Raw genomic sequence first — 25,209 nt, 5'->3', positions numbered from 1 at the left:
CTCCTCCGACGTGAAGGTGTCCGGACTGGAGTCGCGACTCTCCCGCTGGGGAGGAGGGGGCCGAACTAGGGGACCCTTGCCGCGTTGGTGACGGCGAGTGTGCCGAGCAGCAGCACTCCCCTCTGATCCTTCCCCCCTTTGGGGGGAAGGCCGCGGGCCACGCGCACGGCTGCTGGGTGGCTGGACGCCACTGGTCCCAGAAGCTGCATTGCCCTGCGACAGTTCCTCCAGGCACTCGTCCAGTGAGGAGGTGTCGAGCATTTCCTCCTCTCCTGCGGGACGTGACTGTTCCCCCGAAGGTCCGGCTTGCTCCTCCTCCTCCTCCTGGTTGGAGGTGCTGTCACTGGCAGCCTCAGGGTCCTGGTCGTCACCAGCTGAAAGCAGGAATGCACAAGAGTAGCTTCAGAGTGAGGAGACGGCGTCAGCGAGGGAGTTAGGACTGGTGGGATTCAGCGCATTGGTGGGACAGTGGCAAAGGAGGTAGCTCGGATGGGCCAGTGCGACGCGAGAGGGCCAAAAGGCGAGGTCCTTACCATTGCCGGGCAGTGGAGGGTCGGATACACCGCACGCTGTGGGGACAATCACACGGGCTCCCATGAGCACACACACGCGCTCCTCCAGCCGAGTGAGCTTCTGCAGCTTGGCGCGGCCACCCCTGGCACGGGCCTGGCGATTAAACGCTACTTTAGCCTGCAAGAGAAAGGACGGGCTGTAAGTGCGCAGTGAAGCCCTGATGTAGTGTGCACTGCCTCCCATGGTGGAATAGCTTGGACAGAGTGAAGCCCTGATGTAGTGTGCACTGCCTCCCATGGTGGAATAGCTTGGACAGAGTGAAGCCCTGATGTAGTGTGCACTGCCTCCCATGGTGGAATAGCTTGGACAGAGTGAAGCCCTGATGTAGTGTGCACTGCCTCCCATGGTGGAATAGCTTGGACAGAGTGAAGCCCTGATGTAGTGTGCACTGCCTCCCATGGTGGAATAGCTTGGACAGAGTGAAGCCCTGATGTAGTGTGCACTGCCTCCCATGGTGGAATAGCTTGGACAGAGTGAAGCCCTGATGTAGTGTGCACTGCCTCCCATGGTGGAATAGCTTGGACAGAGTGAAGCCCTAATGTAGTGTGCACTGCCTCCCATGGTGGAATAGCTTGGACAGAGTGAAACCCTGATGTACTGTCCACTGCCTCCCATGGTGGAATAGCTTGGCCAAAGTGTAGAGTGCCGAATGGCCATTTGATGCTCATGACTGTCCCAATGCTGCTGGCTGAGGGCTGGCCAAAAGGACTTTCAGGTCCCTTTGCCCATCATGTCAGGTGTACATGCAAGAATGAGGAGGAGACTGGAAAGGCTACTCACCCTCACAATCCTGGTCAGATCGTTGTATTTCTTACGGCATTGTGTGTGGGTCCTGGGGGCCTCGCCGGTGAACGTCACCCTCTGGGCGATCTGCTTCCAGGCTTTGGTGTAGTCGTGGTGGGTTGGATTCCTCCCACTCTCTGGAAACAAGATCTTGCGCCTCACCTCCAGAGCTGTGACCATTATGTCCAGATCACCCTCTGAGAAGCGCAGGGCACGCTGACGGGCCTTCTCTGGCGTTGCCATGACTCCCTGGGGCTGAGCAGTAGTGTTGAGGCCTCTTTGCAAGGCTGCAGTGTGCAGGGCGTGGCAGCAGACCAATTCGTCCCTTCCCCCTTTAAGAGCTGGTCGGCACCACGGGGTCTGCTGTCAGTGCAAAAATGACCGCACCCGTGCTGCGCCCCGCCTGGGCGCTATCCCTCTGGACCGCCGGCTTAGCGCCTAAAGAGAGTAGTGGAACGCCTCTTTTAGCGCTCCACCAACCTCTTAGGGCGAAGCCACTGAATTCCCGGCAACGGGGCGCTACTTTGGGGCGGGCGCTAACTTCGGGCGGGCGCTAAGGTTAGCGCCCCAAAACTGCCTATACTGAAAATCTAGCCCTTTGTCTTTTGCACCTGAGTTGGGCTTACCATCATCCGTTCCAGAGTCTGGGCCGACTATCTTCACCGAGTTCTCACTCGTTATTGTTTGTAGGAAATGCCAGTCCATATTCATTTTCCTAATCCACTCCCGTCCTAGTAGTGGAGGACCTCCTTCAGATATCACATATAAGTCCATTATTTGACTGTCTTCGCCCTTGTGGACCACTGCAACCTCTATTTTCCCGATGGGGTACACTCTTTGCCCCGTGTATGTTTTCAATATAATCCCCGTATCCTGTAGGGGAATATGTTGGAATAACTTTCCGTAATCTTTCTTATTTATGACCGTCAATGCCGATCCAGTGTCCAATTCCAGTTTTACTTGGACTCCTTCTATCTGAAGAGTGACCCAAATTGTCTGGAGGTCTGCACCCTTACCAGCGTTGAGTACTCTTAAGCTAGCCAGTTCATTACAGCTTAAGCTAGCCAGTTCATTACTGCTAGCGTCTGAATCGGACTCCTGTTCGGCCACCTTGTGTACCTTTGCGTATTTCCCTTGCGGTGACTTCTTGTTGCTGGTCTTCTTCGCTGACCTGCATACTCTAGCTATATGTCCAAGCCTACCACAAGTTCTACATTCTTGGTTTTTAAACCAACACTGGTTCTGATCATGCGTTGTCTTTCCACAACGATAACATTTGCCAGAACTCACACCCAATTTGTGTGCACTGAGCTCCGGTGACCGTAGCTGCATTACTGCCGTGCCTCTCGCTGCGGCTTCGTGTGCTGCTGCCATAGTGACCGCCTTCTCAAGCGTCAGCTCATTCTCCTCGAGCAGTCGCTTTTGTGTATCCTGTTTAAATAAACCACACACAAATTTGTCTCGAAGTGCCTCTGTCAGTCCCGTTCCAAACTGACAATATTTCGCTAATTTACGCAATTCCAGCAAATATTCAGCATTGCTTTCATGCTGTAGCTGCCTTCTGTCGTAAAATTTAAATCGTTCCGCTAGCATCAGCGGCGTGGGGTTTAGATGATCTTTCAGGACAGTAACAATCTCATCGAACGTCTTATCCGCCGGTTCATCTGGTGATAACAGGTGTTTCAATTGCCCGTATGTCTTCGCACCCATTAAATTTAATAATGTTAGTGCTTTATCAGCCTCACGAATTTTATTGGCCTTACAATAATTTTTAACTCGTTCAACATATATGGCCCAATCTTCGATGTCACTATCAAAGTTGCTAATATTCCTGTGTTTAGGCATTGTAGTACTTTATCAGATTTGCAATTTCTCAGATTTTTTAATTTTTTTTTACTGCTATCCAAGATGGCAGCTTCCCGCTCTTGCCGTCGTCCTCCGCCCACAAAATGGCGGTTTTCCCGCGCTTGGCGGTCTTCACCCGTCCCCCGACGCCGTCTCCCTTCAGCCCCGAGTGCGGCCCTTATCTCCGCCGTGATCGATGGCCCGCGCTTTTCACCGCGGCTCTCGCGCCTTCAGTGTCTGCCGACGCTGCGCCTTCCAGCCCGAGTGCGGCCCTTATCAGGGATTTCGATCGATCGCCCTTCTACCTCCGACTTCCCCCAGCCCTGTCTTTGCAGCCAACGCTGCTTGGCTTACCCACCACCGAGGTTGAAAAAGCTGCAGGATGTCTTCTGTCCTCCCGTTTTCAGTCGTTGATGGAGGCTTCAGGGTCCTAATGCCTGTCGCTTCCAGTTGGGTGGTGAGATTTGAAACCTCTCTTCAACGTCCTGTCTGTGGACGAAGCCGCCGTGGAATAACTGCCGCAGGGTAAGAACCTGACTCGTCGCCAGTGTTAAGTATGTGTATTGTATTGAACAATTAACACAAAGACTTAAACGTATAACTCAAACAGGTCTTTACTGGTTGGAGGTAGGGACTACACATAGGTCTTTACTTCATGCCCACAGGCGGGAACTGAGGGGGATCAGTACCCACAGTACTATTTATACCCCTATGGCCAGGAGTGGTACTGCGTATCACTACGCCCAACAAGTAGTGCAGTCCTGTCCATAGGTTCAAAGTAGCACACATATTACATACACAACACCTACAATTATTGATTCACTCCTGGGACCCCCTTCAATTATTGATTCACTCCTGGGACACGCTCCAATTATTGAATCACTCCTGGGACCTCCTTCAATTGTTGATTCACTCCAGGGACCCCCTTAAATTGTTGATTCACTATTGGGACACCTCCCTACAATTATTGATTCACTCCTGGGACCCCCTTCAATTATTGATTCACTTCTGGGACCCCCACGTGCCTACAATTATTGATTCACCCCTGGAACCCCCTTCAATTATTGATAAAATCCTGGTACCCCCCGTCCAATTATTGATTCCCTCCTGGGACCCTCTCCAATTATTGATTCACTCCGGGGACCACCTCCAAATATTGATTCATTCCTGGGACCCCCTTCAATAATTGATTCACTCCTGGGACCCCCTTCAATTATTGATACACTTCTGGGGCCCCCCGACAACTATTGATTCACTCCTGGGACCCCCGACAATTATTGATTCACTCCTGGGACCCCCCCTACAACTATTGATTCATTCCTGGGACCCCCTCCAAATATTGATTCATTCCTGGGACCCCCTTCAATGATTGATTCACTCCTGGGACCCCCTTCAATTATTGATTTACTCCTGGGACCCCCACCAATTATAGATTCACTCCTGGGACCCCCTTCAATTATTGATTCACTCCTGGGACCCCCTTCAATTATTGATTCACTTCTGGGACCCCCTTCAATTATTGATAAAATCCTGGGACCCCCTTCAATTATTGATTCACTCCTGGGACTCCTGGGACCCCCTTCAATTATTGATTCACTCCTGGGACCCCCACCAATTATTGATTCACTCCTGGGACCCCCTTCAATTATTGATTCATTCCTGGGACCCCCTTCAATGATTGATTCACTCCTGGGACCCCCTTCAATTATTGATTCACTCCTGGGACCCCCACCAATTATTGATTCACTCCTGGGACCCCCTTCAATTATTGATTCACTCCTGGGACCCCCTTCAATTATTGATTCATTCCTGGGACCCCCTTCAATTACTGATTCACTCCTGGCACCCCCTTAAATTATTGATTCACTTCTGGGACCCCCTTCAATTATTGATTCACTCCTGGGACCTCCTTCAATTATTGATTCACTCCTGGGACCCCCTTCAATTATTGATTCACTCCAGGGACCCCCTTCAATTATTGATTCACTCCTGGGACCCCCTTCAATTACTGATTCACTCCTGGGACCCCCTTCAATTACTGATTCACTCCTGGGACCCCCTTCTATTATTGATTCACTCCAGGGACCCCTTTCAATTATTGATTCACTCCTGTGACACCCTTCAATTATTGATTCACTCCTGGGACCCCCTTCAATTACTGATTCATTCCGGGGAACCCCTTCAATTATTGATTCACTCTTGAGACCTCCCCCCTACTGTTAAGTATGTGTATTGTATTGAACAATTAACACAAAGACTTAAACGTATAACTCAAACAGGTCTTTACTGGTTGGAGGTAGGGACTACACATAGGTCTTTACTTCATGCCCACAGGCGGGAACTGAGGGGGATCAGTACCCACAGTACTATTTATACCCCTATGGCCAGGAGTGGTACTGCGTATCACTACGCCCAACAAGTAGTGCAGTCCTGTCCATAGGTTCAAAGTAGCACACATATTACATACACAACATTCCTCCCTTCCCAGCTTTACAGTCATCTCCCCATTTAACATAACGTAATAACATATATACATATATAACTTCAGGTTTACATAACAGAATAACATAGATACATAGATAACTTCATGTCAAAACAGATCACAGATTCAGTCTCTGCGGAAAACAGTTCACAGATTCAATCTCTGTGGTGGAGTCGGTTCACATTGCTGGAGTGACTCATTCAATAGTCCTTCCATGGATTTAACAGTTTGAACTTCCGAACTGAATTGGCTCCGTTCGGAGGGACCACGTGTGTGATCTGGTAGAGGTAATAATGGTTCAGATGGGTCATCTTCTGTTTCGACTTTTCCTTTTCTGCTTCTTGGAGACTCTCTGGGCTCCACTGTCAGCTGCCAGCTGCATGCGCAGTTCCTCCTTCTCTCCCTCCTTTTTCCGTAGTAGAGCCACCTTCTCCCGATGTTCCGTAGACTTTCGGTGCTCCTCCATGATTTCTGTATGGTGGGAGTCGAAGTTACAAGTTGGGCAGGACAGGACATAGTAATATTCGGTGTCGTCCTGATCTAGGCCAGCGAGAGGGTCTTCTATTTCCTCCATACCCAGCTGGGCGTTAGCCAGCTTTTGTTCCAAGTCCAGACATCTTTCCTGAAGAGACTTCTTCATGCGTACCTCTTCATCCAGCTTTTTCTGGGCTTTCAGCAAGTCGTTTACTAATGACCTCATTTGAGATTTTACTACTTCAACTTCTTTTGGAGATTGATTGATCGGACTATTCAATCCCTCTACCGGAGCAGCTGTTTCAGCGGTCTGTTGTTCTACGTTGACGTGAGTCAGCGTACTTTTGGCATCCAAGGGCTGCTCTGTTGCAGTCATCTCAGTCTGTGTTGCCACCTCAGCTCTTCCAATAACCTTTGAGAGCTCCGAACCCCTTTCGTTTGAATATTGAAGTTCGTGTTCAAGTTTTTTCCATTTCAGAGTCCTGTCCTTCAGCATATGCAGGAGTTGGCTGACCGTTAACTCCTCTGACATCAGACGTTTTGTGTGCTCCTGCTCCATTTTCTCCATCAGCTGCTTCTGTTGTCTTTCCAGATTCTCCAACTCTATATCAAAGAACTCTTTCGTTGCATTCAACTCTTGCTCAAAACGGCGAAGCATTTGTTCTAATTGCTGTTGTAGTTTGAAATGGAGTTGAGTTCGAGCCCGGTGTCCCTCAGAAATGGGCACATCAGTAGACTTGCCAGACTCAGAATCCACAGTTAAACTATGTTGTTGTTGCTCAGTGGAATTCTGTGCTGAAACTTTGGGCTAGATTTTCAGTTGCTTGCGCCAGCAGTTAGCGCCTTAAGAGAAGTGATTTCCGGGCGCTATGCATGTAGCGCCCGGGCGCAGCGCAGTTTGCGCCCCGCCCCAAATTAAGTTGCCCGTTAGCGCCGGCGCAAAGTTTAGCGCCCGCCTGGATGCGCGCGCAGAAAATGACGTCACATCCTCGTGCAACGCCCTTTGGCCGCCCCGATTGCAAACTTCAGTCGGACCGCCCCATTGTGCGGCGGGCGGCCGGAGCGTTTGGAAAAAGGAACGCAACACAACCAGCGCGGGCCCCGGGGGGCGCTAATTAAAGGGAACGTCCTCTCCAGTATAAAGGCCATCCTTTTTTCAGAAAACAGTCTTGTGCAACGCATTTCTGGAGACACAACAAGGAGGATAGCTAACTGGTTTCAAGCAGCAAGAGCCAGGTATTTTTGGACTCAGGCAACAGCGCTGCAAGTGGCCATTTGGAAATTAGAGTGTTTGCCAGGATTTGATGGGGGTTGCATGGGGTGCCAACGCGGAGCTGCAGCTCCATGTCCGTAGGGCTCGCAGACGCATTGTGAGAGGGGCAGCCCTGGCTAGAGGCAGAGGGGGCTACAGGCGTCGGCCACGTAGGCCTTACCCAGTCAGGCTATACCGCCAGCAGCGCTCCTACCTAAACATGAGTGCCGCGCGATGTGTTAAAAGGCTCCGATTCCGAAAGGGGGTGATTGCAGAGATCTGCCACCTGCTTCGCCGAGATCTGCGGCCAAAGCTCAGGTGCAGGACGTCTCTGTCGGTGGAAGTGAAGGTGACGGTGGCATTGAACTTCTATGCCACCGGCTCCTTCCAATACGCTGCTGGGGACATAGCAAACATCTCCCAGTACGGCGCGCATCGCTGCATCCGCCAGGTGACCGAAGCACTGTTCAGAAGGAGAAGCCAATTCATCTCCTTCCCCATGGCCCTGGAGAGCCAGCATCAGCGCGCATTGGGATTTTCCAGACTCGGGGAATTCCCCTTGGTGCAGGGCGCCATTGACTGTACGCATGTGGCTTTGCGGGCCCCTCTGGAGCATGGCGAGCAGTATCGCAACAGGAAGGGCTACCATTCTCTGAATGTGCAGCTGGTCTGTGACCACAAGCAGCGCATCATGGCATTCAATGCCAGCTTCCCAGGCAGCAGCCACGATGCCTTTATCCTGCGGCAGAGTACTGTGCATGACATGTTCCAGGCACAGCCTCCCCCAAGAGGATGGCTACTCGGGGACAAAGGCTATCCTTTGTGCACCTGGCTCATGACCCCGCTCCGCGCGCCCAGGACCGCTGCTGAAGAGGCCTACAACGAGAGCCATCAAACCACCTGCAACATCATCGAGCTAACTATTGGGGTCCTCAAGCAGCGGTTCCGCTGCCTTGATCGCTCCGGAGGAGCTCTCCAGTATTCGCCGGACCGGGTCTCCCAATTTGTGGTGGTTTGCTGCATGCTACACAACCTGGCTATCCGCAGGACTCAGGCACTGCCACCTGACGTTGGACCAGCACCTCAGGAGGAGGAGCAGGAGGAGCATGAGGAGGAGGAGGAGGAGGAGGAGGAGGAGCAGGAGTACGTTCCCAGGAGGGAGCGACCAGGGCCAAGGGCCGCACGACGCCACCTTATTACACGGTACTTCTAAGCCCCCTGTCAGGGAATGGCCAGGGGCCATGAGGGAAGATGAATGCAGCCGCTCCGCAAGCCCTCAGCCGGCGAAGCCAACAAACACTAAGAAGAACAACCATGGAGACTGCATGAATAAAGATAATTTTTTATTAAACAAAAATGAAAAGCCCTTCCCACATGAATCCCCAAAAACAATAAACGGGCCCCACAAAAAGCCCAACAAACGACTCACTCCCACAAACTGGGGAGGAGCCACTCCACCTTTATTGAAACCGGGCCTCAACGTCGGCCTAACGCAAAAAAAAAGCCCTCCAAAAGCACAACCATGGGCAAAATAAAGATGGCCACCGCCATATTAAAGGAAAGCTGGCCACACCCTCTACTGAGTGGCCCGCGAGGGCGAGACCTTGGCCAGCATTTTGCCTCCCCTGCCCTGCCTGCTGCTCCTTCGCAAGCTCTGCCCAGTGGCTGCTGCGAGGCTGGGGGAAGGCGCCTGAGGCTCAGATGCCCTTCCGCCAGATGCCGCTGGGGGGCGGCCTACACGGCGTTTGGGCCTCGAGGGGCCGTCTCCTGAGTGGCGCACCTGAGCCTGGCCACCATCAGCTGCAGCCACTTGCCCTTGACGCCCCAGAGGGGGAATGGCGGCGACGGATGGCGCAATGTGGGCCAGCTGGCGTCTGGGATGCGCTGGCTGGTGCTGTGGCGCGGTGGCACTCGGCCGGGCCCGCACTGCAGGATCCGCAGCAATCAGCCGACGGCCGGCTTGCTGGGATGGTCCAGCGCGGCGCCTGCCCTGGCGATGCCTGCCTGAGACAGCGCGTGTGGCAGCAGTGAGTGGCCCTGTGGTCCTGGTGTGCGCGCGCATCACATCCGCCAGGGTCTTGACGGCATCAGTTAGCATGCGGCCAGTCGCGGCAGTTGCTGCCCCGAACTCGCGCACACTGGTCGCCAGCGACTCGATGGCCTCAGGCATGCGCCCCACCACGCTCATGAGCTCCGTGTGGCGCCGGTCCGAGTCGTCGGCCATCTGATCGAGCTTCCGCACCTCCTCCGACGTGAAGGTGTCCGGACTGGAGTCGCGACTCTCCCGCTGGGGAGGAGGGGGCCGAACTAGGGGACCCTTGCCGCGTTGGTGACGGCGAGTGTGCCGAGCAGCAGCACTCCCCTCTGATCCTTCCCCCCTTTGGGGGGAAGGCCGCGGGCCACGCGCACGGCTGCTGGGTGGCTGGACGCCACTGGTCCCAGAAGCTGCATTGCCCTGCAACAGTTCCTCCAGGCACTCGTCCAGTGAGGAGGTGTCGAGCATTTCCTCCTCTCCTGCGGGACGTGACTGTTCCCCCGAAGGTCCGGCTTGCTCCTCCTCCTCCTCCTGGTTGGAGGTGCTGTCACTGGCAGCCTCAGGGTCCTGGTCGTCACCAGCTGAAAGCAGGAATGCACAAGAGTAGCTTCAGAGTGAGGAGACGGCGTCAGCGAGGGAGTTAGGACTGGTGGGATTCAGCGCATTGGTGGGACAGTGGCAAAGGAGGTAGCTCGGATGGGCCAGTGCGACGCGAGAGGGCCAAAAGGCGAGGTCCTTACCATTGCCGGGCAGTGGAGGGTCGGATACACCGCACGCTGTGGGGACAATCACACGGGCTCCCATGAGCACACACACGCGCTCCTCCAGCCGAGTGAGCTTCTGCAGCTTGGCGCGGCCACCCCTGGCACGGGCCTGGCGATTAAACGCTACTTTAGCCTGCAAGAGAAAGGACGGGCTGTAAGTGCGCAGTGAAGCCCTGATGTAGTGTGCACTGCCTCCCATGGTGGAATAGCTTGGACAGAGTGAAGCCCTGATGTAGTGTGCACTGCCTCCCATGGTGGAATAGCTTGGACAGAGTGAAGCCCTGATGTAGTGTGCACTGCCTCCCATGGTGGAATAGCTTGGACAGAGTGAAGCCCTGATGTAGTGTGCACTGCCTCCCATGGTGGAATAGCTTGGACAGAGTGAAGCCCTGATGTAGTGTGCACTGCCTCCCATGGTGGAATAGCTTGGACAGAGTGAAGCCCTGATGTAGTGTGCACTGCCTCCCATGGTGGAATAGCTTGGACAGAGTGAAGCCCTGATGTAGTGTGCACTGCCTCCCATGGTGGAATAGCTTGGACAGAGTGAAGCCCTAATGTAGTGTGCACTGCCTCCCATGGTGGAATAGCTTGGACAGAGTGAAACCCTGATGTACTGTCCACTGCCTCCCATGGTGGAATAGCTTGGCCAAAGTGTAGAGTGCCGAATGGCCATTTGATGCTCATGACTGTCCCAATGCTGCTGGCTGAGGGCTGGCCAAAAGGACTTTCAGGTCCCTTTGCCCATCATGTCAGGTGTACATGCAAGAATGAGGAGGAGACTGGAAAGGCTACTCACCCTCACAATCCTGGTCAGATCGTTGTATTTCTTACGGCATTGTGTGTGGGTCCTGGGGGCCTCGCCGGTGAACGTCACCCTCTGGGCGATCTGCTTCCAGGCTTTGGTGTAGTCGTGGTGGGTTGGATTCCTCCCACTCTCTGGAAACAAGATCTTGCGCCTCACCTCCAGAGCTGTGACCATTATGTCCAGATCACCCTCTGAGAAGCGCAGGGCACGCTGACGGGCCTTCTCTGGCGTTGCCATGACTCCCTGGGGCTGAGCAGTAGTGTTGAGGCCTCTTTGCAAGGCTGCAGTGTGCAGGGCGTGGCAGCAGACCAATTCGTCCCTTCCCCCTTTAAGAGCTGGTCGGCACCACGGGGTCTGCTGTCAGTGCAAAAATGACCGCACCCGTGCTGCGCCCCGCCTGGGCGCTATCCCTCTGGACCGCCGGCTTAGCGCCTAAAGAGAGTAGTGGAACGCCTCTTTTAGCGCTCCACCAACCTCTTAGGGCGAAGCCACTGAATTCCCGGCAACGGGGCGCTACTTTGGGGCGGGCGCTAACTTCGGGCGGGCGCTAAGGTTAGCGCCCCAAAACTGCCTATACTGAAAATCTAGCCCTTTGTCTTTTGCACCTGAGTTGGGCTTACCATCATCCGTTCCAGAGTCTGGGCCGACTATCTTCACCGAGTTCTCACTCGTTATTGTTTGTAGGAAATGCCAGTCCATATTCATTTTCCTAATCCACTCCCGTCCTAGTAGTGGAGGACCTCCTTCAGATATCACATATAAGTCCATTATTTGACTGTCTTCGCCCTTGTGGACCACTGCAACCTCTATTTTCCCGATGGGGTACACTCTTTGCCCCGTGTATGTTTTCAATATAATCCCCGTATCCTGTAGGGGAATATGTTGGAATAACTTTCCGTAATCTTTCTTATTTATGACCGTCAATGCCGATCCAGTGTCCAATTCCAGTTTTACTTGGACTCCTTCTATCTGAAGAGTGACCCAAATTGTCTGGAGGTCTGCACCCTTACCAGCGTTGAGTACTCTTAAGCTAGCCAGTTCATTACAGCTTAAGCTAGCCAGTTCATTACTGCTAGCGTCTGAATCGGACTCCTGTTCGGCCACCTTGTGTACCTTTGCGTATTTCCCTTGCGGTGACTTCTTGTTGCTGGTCTTCTTCGCTGACCTGCATACTCTAGCTATATGTCCAAGCCTACCACAAGTTCTACATTCTTGGTTTTTAAACCAACACTGGTTCTGATCATGCGTTGTCTTTCCACAACGATAACATTTGCCAGAACTCACACCCAATTTGTGTGCACTGAGCTCCGGTGACCGTAGCTGCATTACTGCCGTGCCTCTCGCTGCGGCTTCGTGTGCTGCTGCCATAGTGACCGCCTTCTCAAGCGTCAGCTCATTCTCCTCGAGCAGTCGCTTTTGTGTATCCTGTTTAAATAAACCACACACAAATTTGTCTCGAAGTGCCTCTGTCAGTCCCGTTCCAAACTGACAATATTTCGCTAATTTACGCAATTCCAGCAAATATTCAGCATTGCTTTCATGCTGTAGCTGCCTTCTGTCGTAAAATTTAAATCGTTCCGCTAGCATCAGCGGCGTGGGGTTTAGATGATCTTTCAGGACAGTAACAATCTCATCGAACGTCTTATCCGCCGGTTCATCTGGTGATAACAGGTGTTTCAATTGCCCGTATGTCTTCGCACCCATTAAATTTAATAATGTTAGTGCTTTATCAGCCTCACGAATTTTATTGGCCTTACAATAATTTTTAACTCGTTCAACATATATGGCCCAATCTTCGATGTCACTATCAAAGTTGCTAATATTCCCGTGTTTAGGCATTGTAGTACTTTATCAGATTTGCAATTTCTCAGATTTTTTTTTTTTTTTTACTGCTATCCAAGATGGCGGCTTCCCGCTCTTGCCGTCGTCCTCCGCCCACAAAATGGCGGTTTTCCCGCGCTTGGCGGTCTTCACCCGTCCCCCGACGCCGTCTCCCTTCAGCCCCGAGTGCGGCCCTTATCTCCGCCGTGATCGATGGCCCGCGCTTTTCACCGCGGCTCTCGCGCCTTCAGTGTCTGCCGACGCTGCGCCTTCCAGCCCGAGTGCGGCCCTTATCAGGGATTTCGATCGATCGCCCTTCTACCTCCGACTTCCCCCAGCCCTGTCTTTGCAGCCAACGCTGCTTGGCTTACCCACCACCGAGGTTGAAAAAGCTGCAGGATGTCTTCTGTCCTCCCGTTTTCAGTCGTTGATGGAGGCTTCAGGGTCCTAATGCCTGTCGCTTCCAGTTGGGTGGTGAGATTTGAAACCTCTCTTCAACGTCCTGTCTGTGGACGAAGCCGCCGTGGAATAACTGCCGCAGGGTAAGAACCTGACTCGTCGCCAGTGTTAAGTATGCGTATTGTATTGAACAATTAACACAAAGACTTAAACGTATAACTCAAACAGGTCTTTACTGGTTGGAGGTAGGGACTACACATAGGTCTTTACTTCATGCCCACAGGCGGGAACTGAGGGGGATCAGTACCCACAGTACTATTTATACCCCTATGGCCAGGAGTGGTACTGCGTATCACTACGCCCAACAAGTAGTGCAGTCCTGTCCATAGGTTCAAAGTAGCACACATATTACATACACAACACCTACAATTATTGATTCACTCCTGGGACCCCCTTCAATTATTGATTCACTCCTGGGACACGCTCCAATTATTGAATCACTCCTGGGACCTCCTTCAATTGTTGATTCACTCCAGGGACCCCCTTAAATTGTTGATTCACTATTGGGACACCTCCCTACAATTATTGATTCACTCCTGGGACCCCCTTCAATTATTGATTCACTTCTGGGACCCCCACGTGCCTACAATTATTGATTCACCCCTGGAACCCCCTTCAATTATTGATAAAATCCTGGTACCCCCCGTCCAATTATTGATTCCCTCCTGGGACCCTCTCCAATTATTGATTCACTCCGGGGACCACCTCCAAATATTGATTCATTCCTGGGACCCCCTTCAATAATTGATTCACTCCTGGGACCCCCTTCAATTATTGATACACTTCTGGGGCCCCCCGACAACTATTGATTCACTCCTGGGACCCCCGACAATTATTGATTCACTCCTGGGACCCCCCCTACAACTATTGATTCATTCCTGGGACCCCCTCCAAATATTGATTCATTCCTGGGACCCCCTTCAATGATTGATTCACTCCTGGGACCCCCTTCAATTATTGATTTACTCCTGGGACCCCCACCAATTATAGATTCACTCCTGGGACCCCCTTCAATTATTGATTCACTCCTGGGACCCCCTTCAATTATTGATTCACTTCTGGGACCCCCTTCAATTATTGATAAAATCCTGGGACCCCCTTCAATTATTGATTCACTCCTGGGACTCCTGGGTCCCCCTTCAATTATTGATTCACTCCTGGGACCCCCACCAATTATTGATTCACTCCTGGGACCCCCTTCAATTATTGATTCATTCCTGGGACCCCCTTCAATGATTGATTCACTCCTGGGACCCCCTTCAATTATTGATTCACTCCTGGGACCCCCACCAATTATTGATTCACTCCTGGGACCCCCTTCAATTATTGATTCACTCCTGGGACCCCCTTCAATTATTGATTCATTCCTGGGACCCCCTTCAATTACTGATTCACTCCTGGTACCCCCTTAAATTATTGATTCACTTCTGGGACCCCCTTCAATTATTGATTCACTCCTGGGACCTCCTTCAATTATTGATTCACTCCTGGGACCCCCTTCAATTATTGATTCACTCCAGGGACCCCCTTCAATTATTGCTTCACTCCTGGGACCCCCTTCAATTGTTGATTCACTCCTGTGACCCCCTTCAATTATTGATTCACTCCTGGGACCCCCTTCAATTACTGATTCACTCCTGGGACCCCCTTCAATTACTGATTCACTCCTGGGACCCCCTTCAATTACTGATTCACTCCTGGGACCCCCTTCAATTATTGATTCACTCCTGGGACCCCCTTCAATTATTGATTCACTCCTGGGACCCCCTTCAATTATTGATTCACTCCAGGGACCCCCTTCAATTATTGATTCACTCCTGGGACCCCCTTCAATTATTGATTCACTCCAGGGACCCCCTTCAATTATTGATTCACTCCTGGGACCCCCTTCAATTATTGATTCACTCCTGGGATCCCCTTCAATTATTGATTCACTCCTGGGAACCCTTCAATTATTGATTCACTCCTGGGACCCCCTTCAATTATTGATTCACTCCTGTGACCCCCTTCAATTATTGATTCACTCCTGGGACCCCCTACAATTATTGATTCACTCCAGGGACCCCCTTCAATTATTGATTCACTCCTGGGACCCTCTTCAATTATTGATTCACTCCTGGGACCCCTTCAATTATTGATTCACCCCTGGGACCCCCTTCAGTTATTGATACACTCCTGGGAACCCCTTCAATTATTGATTCACTCCTGGGATCCCCTTCAATTATTGATTCACTCTAGGGACCCCCTTCAATTATTGATACACTCCTGGGACCCCCTTTAATTATTGATTCACTCCTGGGACCCCCTTCAATTATTGATTCACTGCTGGGACCCCCTTCAATTATTGATTCACTCCTGGGACCCCCTTCAATTATTGATTCACTGCTGGGACCCCCTACAATTATTGATTCACTCCAGGGACCCCCTTCAACTATTGATTCAATCCTGGGACCCCCTTCAATTATTGATTCACTGCTGGGACCCCCTTCAATTATTGATTCACTCCTGGGACCCCCTTCAATTATTGATTCACTCCTGGGACCCCCTTCAATTGTTGATTCACTGCTGGGACCCCCTACAATTATTGATTCACTCCAGGGACCCCCTTCAATTATTGATTCACTCCTGGGACCCCCTTCAATTATTGATTCACTGCTGGGACCCCCTACAATTATTGATTCACTCCTGGGACCACCTTCAATTTGTGATTCACTCCAGGGACCCCCTTCAATTATTGATTCACTCCTGGGACCCCCTTCAATTATTGATTCACTGCTGGGACCCCCTACAATTATTGATTCACTCCAGGGACCCCCTTCAATTATTGATTGACTCCTGGGACCCCTTTCAATTATTGATTCACTGCTGGGACCCCCTACAATTATTGATTCACTCCTGGGACCGCCTTCAATTATTGATTCACTCCTGGGACCCCCTTCAATTATTGATTCACTCCTGGGACCTCCCTCAATTATTGATTCACTCCTGGGACCCCCTCCAATTATTGATTCACTCCTGGGACCCCCTTCAATTATTGATTCACTCCTGGGACCCCTCCAATTATTGATTCGCTCCTGGGAACCCCTTCAATTATTGATTCACTCCTGGGACCTCCCTCAATTATTGATTCACTCCTGGGACCCCCTCCAATTAATGATTCACTCCTGGGACCCCCTTCAATTATTGATTCACTCCTGGGACCTCCCTCAATTATTGATTCACTCCTGGGACCCCCTTCAATTATTGATTCACTGCTGGGACCCCCCTTCAATTGTTGATTCCCTCCTGGGACCCCCCTACAATTATTGATTCCCTCCTGGGACCCCCTATATAATGAAATCTGTTTGTCTTGCCTGTATTCGTTTTGCACTCATGTATATTACCCTCCACCACACGGTGTATCGTTTCACTTCCTCTTTCCTGACTAACCTGGAAGGTTCCAGGTCTTGGCTCTTGGCTCCACCCCTGACTTCTCTAACTTAAAGATCTCAGGATCTGTATGACTCATTCCTGTGAGCCAGTCGGTGTGTTGAGATGTTAGCTCTGATCTTAGTGATTAAAAGCCAACTTGTTAAAGTCTATAGCCTAGAAATTCGGTATAGCCAGTTTTGGGGCGGTAAAGTCGGGCGGGTGCTAAAGTTTGCGCCCAGCGCAAAGTCGAGGGCACTTCGCCGATATTCAGTAGCTTCGCCCTAAGAGGTTGCTGGAGCGCTAAAACTGGCGATGCACGACTATCTTTAGGCGCTAAGCCGGCGGTGCTGAGGGATAGCGCCGAGGCCGGGCGCAGCGCAGGTGCGGTCATTTCTTGATTGACAGCAGACACCGTGGCGCCGGGCAGCTCTTAAAGGGGGAAGGGTCGACTTGGTCTGCTGCAATGGCCTGCACACTGCAGCCTTCCAGCTAGGCCTGAACACTGCTGGTGAGCAGAAGGAGCCATGGCAACGGTACAGAAGGCCCGTGAGCATGCCCTGCGCTTCTCAGCCCATGACTTGAAGGTGATGGTGACGGCCTTGGAGAAGAGACAGCACATCTTGTTCCCGGACACTGGTAGGAAGCCTCCCACCAGCATCTATAGGAAAGCCTGGAGGGAGGTCGCCCGCAGGGTGTCGGCCACTGGCGATGCCCCCAGGGACAATGTCCAATGCCGGAAGAAGTTCAATGACCTGACCAGGATTGTCAGGGTGAGTACCCTTTCCAGTCTCCTCCTCATCCTTGCATGTACACCTGACATGATGGGCAAAGGGACCTGAAAGCCCTAATGGCCAGCCCTCAGCCAGCAGCTATGGGACAGTCATGAACATCAATTGCACATTCTGCACTTTACACCATGGGAGGCAGTGCACACCACATCAGGGCTACACACTGGCCAAGTTATTCCACCATGGGAGGCAGTGCACACCACATCAGGGCTACACACCGTACTTACAGGCCGTCCTTTCTCTTGCAGGCAAAACTTGCAAACAACCGAAGGCACCAGGAGGAGACCGGGGGAGGCCGCCCCCAGATCCAGGAGCTCACTCCCCTGGAGGAGCACGTGAGTCGCCTCATGGGAGCCCGGGTGATTGGGCCCGTTGCCTGTGGAGAAGCCGACCCTCTTCTGGGCCACAATGGTAAGGACATCACCTTTTGGACCTCTTTCGTCGCACTTGCGCATCCGATCTACCTCCTTTGCCACTGTCCGACCAATGCGCTGAATGCCACCAGTCATGCCTCCCTCGCTGACGCCCTCTCCTCACTCTAAAGCTACTCTTGTGCCTCCCTGCTTTCAGCTGGTGATGAGGAGCTCCCTGAAGCTGCCAGTGACAGCCCCTCCGAAGAGGAGGAGGAGGAGGAGGAGGAGGAAGAGGAAGGCGGACCATCAGGGCAGCACTCAGGTCCGGCTGCAGATGCCGAAGTAGTGGACACGTCTTCCCTGGAGGAGAGCCTGGAGGAAGTGTCGGAGGGGAGTGGAGCTGCTGGGACCAGTGGCGTCCAGCAACCCAGGAGGGCTGCGGTTGGTCCGCGGCCTTCCCCCCAGAGGGGGGAAGGATCGGAGGGGAGTGCAGTTGCTGGGCCCAGTCGCCGCCGGCAACGTGGCAAGGGTCGGGCAGCTCGGCCCCCTGCTCCCCAGCGGGCGAGTCCGGACTCCAGTCCGGGCACGTTCAACTCAGAGGAGGCGCGCCCCCTCGATCAAATGGCCCAGGATTCGGATCGCCGGCACACCCAGCTGATGGGGGTAGTGGCACGGATGCCTGAGGCGATCGAGTCCCTGGCTAGCAGTGTGCGCGAGTTCGGGGCCTCACATGCCGCGAGTGGCCGGCTGATCAGTGATGTCGTCCAGACAGTGGCTGCTCTGTTGCGGTCGCAGACCAGGGCAGCAGGGGCACTCACTGCTGCCACACGCGCTGCATCAGCCAGGCATCGCCCGGACACCCGCCGCGCTGCAGCAGCACAGCGGGCTGCCCTTCGGCAGATTGGTGCGCATGCTGCAGTGCGGGCCCGGGCGAGTGCCAGCGTGCCACATCACCAGCCAGCGCCTCCCATCCGCCAGCTTGCACACATTCCTCCAGCCGTCACCGCCACTCCCCCAGTGGAGCCTCAATGGCAAGCGGCTGCGAATGATGTTGGCCAGGCACAGCTGCGCCAATCACCAGCCGGCCCCTCGAGGGCCAAACCCCGTCTAGGCCGCCCCCCAAGGGCATCTGCCGGAAGGACATCTGACCCTCAGGAGCCTTCCCCCAGCCTCGCAGCAGCCACTGGGCAGAGCTTGCGGAGGAGCAGCAGGCCGGGCAGGGGCCCCAAAAGGCTCGACAAGGTCTCGCCCTCGCGGCCCAATAAGTAGACGGTGTGGCCAAGTGTTATTTTATATGGCGATGGCTATGTTTCTTTTGGGGATGGTTGTTTTGTTTCTGGGGATGTTTTTTGGGTTAAGGCCGAGGATGAAGGCCATTTTTGTCCAAATGTTCAGTTATTCCTCCCCAGGTTGTGGGAGTGTCATTTGATGTACTGTTTTTTGGGGCCGTTGAATGTTTCTGGGTTTCATGTGGGAAGGGGTTTCATTTGTCAAAAATAAAGATTTCTCTTTATTCAGAGAGTGTCCATGTTTGTTGCTGTAAGTGTTTGTTGCCTTCGCCGGCTGAGGGCTTGCGGAGCGGCTGCGTTCATGTTCCTTCATGGCCACAAGGCATTCCCTGACAGGGGGCTTAGAAGTGACGTTCAATAAGCCGCCGACGGACGGCCCTTGGACCTTCTCGCTCCCTCCTGGGATGGTACTCCTCCTCCTCCTGCTCCTTCTCCTCATGCTCCTCCTGCTCCTCCTCCTGAGGTGGTGGTCCAACGTGAGGTGGCAGTGCCTGAGTCCTGCGGAGAGCCAGGTTGTGCAGCATGCAGCAAACTACGACGAATTGGGAGACTCGGTCCGGCGAATACTGCAGAGATCCGCCGGAACGATCCAGGCAGCGGAACCGCTGCTTGAGGACGCCAATTGTTTGCTCGATTATGTTCCTGCTCGCTTGATGACTCTCGTTGTATGCCTCTTCAGCAGGGGTCCTGGGCGCGCGGAGCGGGGTCATGAGCCAGGTACACAAAGGATAGCCTTTGTCCCCGAGAAGCCATCCTCTTGGGGGAGGCTGTGCCTCGAACATGTCACGCACAGTTGTCTGCCGCAGGATAAAGGCATCGTGGCTGCTGCCTGGAAAGCGGGCATTGACAGTTAGGATGCGCTGCTTGTGGTCACACACCAGCTGCACATTGAGGGAATGGTAGCCCTTCCGGTTGCGGTAATCCTCGGCATGCTCCACAGGTGCCTGCAAAGCCACATGCGTACAGTCAATGGCGCCCTGCACCAAGGGGAAGGCCGCGAACCTTGCAAATCCCACTGCACGCTGATGCTGCCTCTCCAGGGCCATGGGGAAGGAGATGAATTGGCGTCTCCTTCTGAAAAGGGCATCGGTCACCTGGCAGATGCAGCAATGCACGGCGAACTGGGATATGTTAGCAATGTCCCCAGCAGCGGATTGGAAGGAGCCGGTGGCATAGAAGTTCAAGGCCACCGTCACTTTCGCTTCCACCGACAGAGACGTCCTGCTCCTGAGCTTTGGACGCAGATCTCTGCGAAGCAGCTGGCAGATCTCTGCAACCACCTCCTTTCGGAATCTCAGCCTTTTTACACATCGCGTGCCACTCATGTTGAGGTAGGAGCGCTGCTGGCGGTATGCCCTGACTGGGTAAGGCCTATGTTGCCGACGCCTGTTGCCCCCTCTGAGTCTAGCCAGGGCTGCCCCTCTCACACTGCGTCTGCGAGCCCTACGGACATGACGCTGAAACTCAGCGTTGGCACCCCATGCAGCCCCCATAATATGCTGGCAAACAGTCAAATATCCAAGAGGCCACTTGCAACGCTCTGGCCTGAAGCCAAAAATACCTGAGCTAGTGTTGGCCCAAACCAGTAAGCTCTCTTCCTTGGTCTCTCTCCAGAAATCTGTTGCACAAGAGTGTTTGCTGCAAAATGGCTGCCCTTTATAGTGCAGGGTAAGTGCCCTTTAATTTGCGCTCCCCGGGGCCCGCGTCGGCTCTGTTGCGTTCCACTAAACAAGCGTTCGGGCCGCCGGCCGCACAATGGGGCGGTCCCACTGAAGTTCTGGATCGGGGCGCGCAAAGGGCGTTGCACGAGAATATGACGTCATTTTCTGCGCGCGCAGGTGAGCGCGCGCTAAGACTTTGCGCCGGCGCTAAATGTCTACTTAATTTGGGGCGAGGCGCAGATCGTGCTGCGCCCGGGCGCTACACGCATAGCGCCCGAAATTCACTTCTCTTAAGGCGCTAACGGCTGGCGCAACCAACTGAATTTCTAGGCCTATAACTTCTAGTTTTGTGGTTATTGAAGGCACATCACCCTACAATTATTGATTCACTCCTGGGACCCACTATATTTATTGATTCAATCTTAGGACCCCCTACAATTATTGATTCACTCGTGGGACACCCGACAATTATTGATTCATTCCTGGGACCCAATACAATTATTGATTCAATTTTGGGACCTCCTAAATTTATTCATTCACCCCAGGGACCCCCTTCAATTATTGATTCACTCCTGGGACACCCTACACTTATTGATTTACTCCTGTGATAACTTACAATTATTGATTCAATCCTGGGACGTTGTTCAATTAATGATTCACTCCTGGGACTCCCTTCAATTATTTATCCACTCGTGGGACCCGCTTTAATTATTGATTCACTCCTGGGACCCCCGACAATTATTGATTCAATCTTGGGACCCCCTTCAATTATTGATTCACTCCTGGGACCCCCGACAATTATTGATTCAATCTTGGGACCCCCTTCAATTATTGATTCACTCCTGGGACCCCCTTCAATTATTGATTCACTCCTGTGACGCCCTTCAATTATTGATTCACTGCTGGGACCCCCTTCAATTATTGATTCATTCCTGGGACCCCCTTCAATTATTGATTCACTGCTGGGACCCCCTTCAATAATTGATTCACCCCTGGGACCCCTTCAATTATTGATTCATTCCTGGGACCCCCTTCAATTATTGATTCACTCCAGGGATCCCCATCAATTATTGATTCACTCCTGGGACCCCTTCAATTATTGATTCACTCCTGGGACCCCCTTCAATTATTGATTCACTCCTGGGACCCCCTTCAATTATTGATTCACTCCAGGGACCCCCTTCAATTATTGATTCACTCCTGGGACCCCTTCAATTACTGATTCACTCCTGGGACCCCCATCAATTATTGATTCACTCCTGGGACCCCCTTCAATTATTGATTCACTCCTGGGATCCCCTTCAATTATTGATTCACTCCAGGGACCCCCTTCAATTTTTGATTCACTCCTCGGACCCCCTACAATTATTGATTCACTCCTGGGACCCCCTTCAATTATTGATTCACTCCAGGGACCCCCTACATTTATTGATTCACTCCAGGGACCCCCTTCAATTATTGATTCATTCCTGGGACCCCCTTCAATTATTGATTCAGTCCTGGGACCCCTTCAATTATTGATTCACTCCCGGGCCCCCTTCAATTATTGATTCACTCCTGGGATCCCCTTCAATTATTGATTCACTCCTGGGACCCCCTTCAATTATTGATTCACTCCTGGGACCCCCTTCAATTATTGATTCACTCCTGGGACCCCCTTCAATTAGTGATTCACTCCTGGGACCCCCTTCAATTAGTGATTCTCTCCTGGGTCCCCCTTCAATTATTGATTCACTCCTGGGACCCCCTTCAATTATTGATTCACTCCTGGGACCCCCTTCAATTATTGATTCACTCCTGGGACCCCATTCAATTATTGATTCACTCCTGGGACCCCTTCAATTAGTGATTCACTCCTGGGACCCCCTTCAATTATTGATTCACTCCTGGGACCCCCTTCAATTATTGATTCACTCCTGGGACCCCCTACAATTATTGATTCATTCCTGCGACCCCCTTCAATTATTGATTCACTCCTGGGACCCCCTTCAATTATTGATTCACTCCTGGGACCCCCTACAATTATTGATTCACTCCTGGGACCCCCTTCAATTATTGATTCTCTCCTGGGACCCCCTTCAATTATTGATTCACTCCTGGGACCCCCTTCAATTATTGATTCACTCCTGGGACCCCCTTCAATTATTGATACACTGCTGGGACCCCCTTCAATAATTGATTCACTCCTGGGACCCCCTTCAACTATTGATTCACTCCTGGGACCCCCTTCAATTATTGATTCACTCCTGGGACCCCCTTCAATTATTGATTCACTCCTGGGACCCCCTTCAATTATTGATTCACTCCTGGGACCCCCATCAATTATTGATTCACTCCTGGGACCCCCTTCAATTATTGATTCACTCCTGGGACCCCCTTCAATTATTGATTCACTCCTGGGACCCCCTTCAATTATTGATTCACTCCTGGGACCCCCTTCAATTATTGATTCACTCCTGGGACCCCCTTCAATTATTGATTCACTCCAGGGACCCCCTTCAATTTTTGATTCACTCCTCGGACCCCCTACAATTATTGATTCACTCCTGGGACCCCCTTCAATTATTGATTCACTCCAGGGACCCCCTACATTTATTGATTCACTCCAGGGACCCCCTTCAATTAATGTTTCATTCCTGGGACCCCCTTCAATTATTGATTCACTCCTGGGACCCCCTTCAATTATTGATTCACTCCTGGTACCCCCTTCAATTGTTGATTCACTCCTGGGACCCCCTTCAATTATTGATTCACTCCTGGGACCCCCTTCAATTAGTGATTCACTCCTGGGACCCCCTTCAATTAGTGATTCACTCCTGGGACCCCCTTCAATTATTGATTCACTCCTGGGACCCCCTTCAATTATTGATTCACTCCTGGGACCCCCTTCAATTATTGATTCACTCCTGGGACCCCATTCAATTATTGATTCACTCCTGGGACCCCTTCAATTAGTGATTCACTCCTGGGACCCCCTTCAATTATTGATTCACTCCTGGGACACCCTTCAATTATTGATTCACTCCTGGGACCCCCTACAATTATTGATTCACTCCTGGGACCCCCTTCAATTATTGATTCACTCCTGGGACCCCCTTCAATTATTGATTCACTCCTGGGACCCCCTTCAATTATTGATTCACTCCTGGGACCCCCTTCAATGATTGATTCACTCCTGGGACCCCCTACAATTATTGATTCACTCCTGGGACCCCCTTCAATTATTGATTCTCTCCTGGGACCCCCTTCAATTATTGATTCACTCCTGGGACCCCCTTCAATTATTGATTCACTCCTGGGACCCCCTTCAATTATTGATTCACTGCTGGGACCCCCTTCAATTATTGATTCATTCCTGGGACCCCCTTCAATAATTGATTCACTCCTGGGACCCCCTTCAACTATTGATTCACTCCTGGGACCCCCTTCAATTATTGATTCACTCCTGGGGATGGTTGTTTTGTTTCTGGGGATGTTTTTTGGGTTAAGGCCGAGGATGAAGGCCATTTTTGTCCAAATGTTCAGTTATTCCTCCCCAGGTTGTGGGAGTGTCATTTGATGTACTGTTTTTTGGGGCCGTTGAATGTTTCTGGGTTTCATGTGGGAAGGGGTTTCATTTGTCAAAAATAAAGATTTCTCTTTATTCAGAGAGTGTCCATGTTTGTTGCTGTAAGTGTTTGTTGCCTTCGCCGGCTGAGGGCTTGCGGAGCGGCTGCGTTCATGTTCCTTCATGGCCACAAGGCATTCCCTGACAGGGGGCTTAGAAGTGACGTTCAATAAGCCGCCGACGGACGGCCCTTGGACCTTCTCGCTCCCTCCTGGGATGGTACTCCTCCTCCTCCTGCTCCTTCTCCTCATGCTCCTCCTGCTCCTCCTCCTGAGGTGGTGGTCCAACGTGAGGTGGCAGTGCCTGAGTCCTGCGGAGAGCCAGGTTGTGCAGCATGCAGCAAACTACGACGAATTGGGAGACTCGGTCCGGCGAATACTGCAGAGATCCGCCGGAACGATCCAGGCAGCGGAACCGCTGCTTGAGGACGCCAATTGTTTGCTCGATTATGTTCCTGCTCGCTTGATGACTCTCGTTGTATGCCTCTTCAGCAGGGGTCCTGGGCGCGCGGAGCGGGGTCATGAGCCAGGTACACAAAGGATAGCCTTTGTCCCCGAGAAGCCATCCTCTTGGGGGAGGCTGTGCCTCGAACATGCCACGCACAGTTGTCTGCCGCAGGATAAAGGCATCGTGGCTGCTGCCTGGAAAGCGGGCATTGACAGTTAGGATGCGCTGCTTGTGGTCACACACCAGCTGCACATTGAGGGAATGGTAGCCCTTCCGGTTGCGGTAATCCTCGGCATGCTCCACAGGTGCCTGCAAAGCCACATGCGTACAGTCAATGGCGCCCTGCACCAAGGGGAAGGC

This window comes from Somniosus microcephalus, chromosome 19 (assembly GCF_052327205.1).
Source record: "Somniosus microcephalus isolate GS21.2 chromosome 19, FLI_Smic_1.0, whole genome shotgun sequence".
Classification (NCBI taxonomy): Eukaryota; Metazoa; Chordata; class Chondrichthyes; order Squaliformes; family Somniosidae; genus Somniosus; species Somniosus microcephalus.
The sequence above is the reverse complement of the archived record's forward strand: the minus strand, read 5'-3'. Positions refer to the sequence as shown.